Genomic DNA, 4,868 nt, shown 5'->3' on the forward strand with positions numbered 1-4,868 from the left:
GCGTATCTTCTCAGAAGCTGCACCCAGCGCGCGCAAGCTTCTGACAGCGTGGGAGACGGGAGGCTGCACTTGGCGGTGGATCAGGTGAGTATTTAAAAAAAGAAAATGTGCTATTTTATGTTCCCGGGGACATCATTTGTATGGGGATGCTCTCCTCAATCTGGGGACTTTGCCCAGAAATCGGGGATGAATGTAGAGCTGCCACAACTAATCGACCAAGTCGATTATAATCGATAATTGAAAAAGTTCTCCAAGTTTTCAATCATCGATTATCGGCTTATGGTATTCTGCATTGCACTGTATAGAGGACTACAAATCCCAGCAGTAATATATTATACAGCGCAACGCAGAATACCACCAGCTATGGAGGACTACAACAAATCCCAGCAATAGTACATTATAGCTGGCGGTATTCTGCGTTGCGCTGTATAATATATTATTGCTGGGATTTGTAGTCCTCTATAGCGGTGCCATTCTGCATTGATTGCTGTATAATTTTACAAGTTCCATTTCACTATATTGCACACCACACTTTTTTTGTTTTCTTCCACCGCTCCAAGCTTGCTCCTGTGATGGACTACAATCTCAATACAAACTAGTAGTCCATCACTGGAGCCACTTTTTTTAATCCCGATTAATTGAACTTAATATTTGGCTAACTAATCGATTTTCAAAATAATCATTAGCTGCAGCTCTAGATAAATGGTCAAAGGGAACAGTTTTTCTTTTTTTTTTTACATTTCGGTCATTTTTCCTTAATATAGTAAATATTAAACACCACCAAACGAAAGCTCTATGAGTCCCCCCAAAAATGGTATGAAATTAGTTTCAGTACAGCATTGCATGACGGAAAAGTGGTTAAAAAAATGTTTTTTTAATTTTTTATTGTTACTTTAATTTTTTTTTTTATTTCACACTCAGCTTTATTGCTATCACATAGGGGGCTAACAAGTCCCCTATGTAATAGCAAATATAATGTGACAGGTCCTCTTTATGGAGACATCAGGGGTCTTGCAGACCCCTAGTTTCACCTAGGGACCCCAAAGAAGCCCATGAAGCCGAGATCTGCTTCACCAGCTTCTTCTTCTGGCTCTAGGAGCCGGAGACTGTGTACAGTGACACCAGAAGTAATGAAATGCACCTCACTTTCGATGTCCAGTGATCGGAGGAGAGATCCGTGGCTAGAAGCTGCTGATCTCTCCTCCGATCTGTCAGGGGAGACCCTCCACACTGGTCCCGGGCTCACACGAGGGACAGATGAGCCTGGGAAGCTGACGGCAGCTGACGGCAGCACCAGCGGCTGCAGAGGGGGACACGGTGCCGTATTGTACAAGCGATCCGGCGTCTATGCAGACGCTGGATCGCTTGTATTTAAACAGCAATCATGGTTAAAAAAAAACACACACATATCACACACATATCACACACATAGCTTCATTAAAAAAAAAAATTACACACACATTAAAAAACACTCTCACAACTAATAATAGTTCATTAAAAAATGTCCCCCTCTCCTGCTCCAGGAAGGGGGGCTGCATCCCTGGGCTTCAGTGAAGAATCAGTGTGCTCTGCACTCTGGCTGGTGCAGACATACTAATCGCTCCCTGCATGTTAGCAGAGGCACCACGAAGGAGCGATCAGTATGGTCTGCATCAGCAAGAGATGCAGATCATACTGATTCCCCACCAGGGAATGATTTTCATTCAATATATTGCCGTTTCGGCAATATATTAAATGGGATGTGGGCTCTTTCCAGGTTTAAAGATGGCCGCCGCTACTCGTGGCGGCCATTTTTAAAAACCTAATGTGCAGTGGACACAGGGGGGACACCGGAGGCTCGCACAGCATCCGAGGTTACGATGTGGAGTGTGCGGGCCCCGGCTTCCTCCGGTGCTGCGGGGACCCAGCCGCCTTCAGTCACCTGTACGGCTGTCACCCAAGTAAGGTTCGCGGGCCCCTGAGGCTGGCCGGGCTCCTTACTTGAGTGTCGGCCGTACCCCCCTGACGGTGGCCCTGGTCGCAGCAGTCGTATACGCGCGCAGCACTGACGAGGCATCCCTCCACTACCAGTGTGCTATAATTTTCCTCAACCCATACTCTACCGCGTCTCTTCCAGGTGCACATGTCATGAAGAAAGGGGGTCATGAAAACAGCTGATTCGGATCACTCGGCCCCACTGGAAGTGACACAGTCGAGAAAATGTATAGGATCGAGAAAAATTATAGAACACTGACTTTGACACTGTTCGGCCCCTTCCACTAACCTCCCACAGCTCACAGCCCAGAAGCATGGACAGCCAGCGGCCGCCTACAGTGGGCGAGAGTGCCTAAGTAGTGGACATGGAGCGGAGTAAGGCCAGAACCATGTAGGGAGCCCAGTGGGAGGAGAGCACCATCCCCTAGCCAGTCACCCCTTTCATGACAGATAACTCCTAGGAGGCTCGCTCCACTTCTGTATAACCAGATCAAATAGTACTTGATTGATTTGTAACAATAGACAAAAATGACAAGAGTTCACAATCTAAACATGATTGATAATTAAATCAGGATGAGGGAGTCGCATAATTTGCTGGCTCACTTCACTTCCAATTTAACCAGAACAATGTTACATGATTGATTGGCACATAATAAATATACACAAATTTGATATTTGGTTCAGAGTGGAGGAGTCATAAAGTCGCCCAACGTTTCGCGCTGAAAAACGCTTCCTTAGGGGATGGAGGGTATCTGCATGTTTGAAACATCAGTTAACATAATGTACAAAAACGAAATTAAATGATAAATGAGTAACTGAGTAACACCTACCAGTTCAGCAGGTTAACAAGTGTGCGTCTGAGCGGACCAGTCCAGCCAGCATAAGAAACATCAAATAAATAATGCCTTTTTTTTTAAAAAGGTTTGGGTAAAAAACGTCATTTTTGGTTTTGGTCTGTTCAACATTTTTATTTTCCGTTTCGGTCTCAAAATTCCATTTTGGTGCATCCCTACTTAAAACCCCCCTTTTCACTCTCATTGCGTGTTCCTCACTGGTGCCTATTCTGGGAGCGAAGACACTGGGACCTGCAGTCAGCCTCTTTCCAGTCAGCCCCCTCACCACCGTGCAGCTGCATCTTTCAGGACTTGAGAGGACCCTACTGTTAGACAGCCACATTACCCAGGCAGAGAAGACTTGAACTTAGGCAAGTAAAAGCGACATTTAGATTAAAACATTTTTAAACGTAGAGAAACGGCCGGAAGGTAGTCCGGCAGCGGGTGGGCTTCTGAAAACGTCCCTCCCGCGCACGAGCGGGAAACTGCCAAAATTTGAAACAGCCAGCGATGGCTGTTTACATACAAGCAGTCTGTAGTCTGTAAAGACGCCCGATCACTTGTATGAGGTACCTTTCTGTGCGGTCCCCCCTCTCCTCTTCTTACCTTACCTGCCGTCATGGCCGCCACTGTTGCCACTATCCCAGGCATCCGATCTGGGAATGGCATTGTGGATCTGTGCAGGGAGAACGGAGGAAGTTCAGTACACAATCTCCCTCAGATCTCCTCCACATCCTGTGAATGCAGGAAGTAATGTTTATTACATCACTTCCACATTCAGCTGTCACTCTCTGGCTACAGAAGCCAGGGAGGAGCTGGTGAAGCAGATCTCTATACATAGACAGGCAAAAATGCAATGGGTGCGCCTACCTGCAAAAACGACGATTGCGCCCATTACGCCGCATATCTTACATATCATGAGTGTGAGGAAAAATTTTGGGGCCTTCAATCACTGTTAACACTAAATTTATGAGCAGTAAAAGCTTTCAAAGCCTCGCCTATGACCAATTTTGGGTGTGGTAGTTTTTTGCGATTTCAATGGCGTGTGCAATTTTAAGGCTTGACATTTTTGGTGTCCATTTACCCGCTGTGACCCATCTTTTATATTTTACCAAATAAATGGGTAATAATAAATGTTTCCGAACATAATAAAGGGAAAACAGTTTTGTTTTTTACATTTTCTGAACTTTTTTTGTTATATAGTAAAAAATAAAAACCCCAGTGATGATTAAATACCACCAAACGAAAACTCTATCTGTCTAAATGATATAAAATTAATTTCAGTACAGTGTTGCATGACGGAATAAATGTCAGTCAAAGTATCACAGCGCTGAATACTGAAAAATGGCTTGGCCAGGAAGGGGGTGTAAACACCCCGGTCAGCAAGTGGTTAAACAAGCCATGCTATGGCCATTGCTACCCAGAGTTTCTTTATTATGGTATATATTATGTCTTTATACAGTATTTGTAATAATTACTACATTGTTTGAGAGTAACAGATCCAACATTTCTATTTGGACATCTATAAACTATCCCATAAAATTGTTGCGAAGTAAGATTACACATTTTTATTCTTTGGTAACCTAGAAATACTATTGCACCAGTCACCTTCAGTGTCTTTAAAATCTTAAAACTGAATAGATACCATAAGGAAATAATAACTAGCAGGTAAACAAACATACTCTATACTAGTTAGGAATGAGGTTCGAGTTTACCACTACCGTGAGTTCACGGTAAATCCTGCAGATTTGAAATTGATGAGATTAGAGTTGAAATTTTGAGATTCACTCACAAATGGTGAGCACTCAGTGGTCAGCATGGTCAACTGTCCGTGCTGACCAATGAGAAGTGCTTCTTGCTAAGAAACCTGAGCACACCATAATCACCCCGAACGCAACACCAAAACCGCAACAGTGGGCGCCATGATTTTAGTCCAGAGCTGGTGGAGAGATCAAAAGATTTATCTATTACTGGCTCAGCGATACAGAGCACAGCAGCAACCGTCACTTACATGCCTCACATAACAGCCGCAGCCCGCAGTGCCTGGGAAGCTGTGAGGGA

The sequence above is a fragment of the Nanorana parkeri genome, unplaced genomic scaffold (genome assembly GCF_000935625.1).
Source record: "Nanorana parkeri isolate BGI_ZX_2015 unplaced genomic scaffold, ASM93562v1 scaffold1612, whole genome shotgun sequence".
Taxonomy (NCBI): domain Eukaryota; kingdom Metazoa; phylum Chordata; class Amphibia; order Anura; family Dicroglossidae; genus Nanorana; species Nanorana parkeri.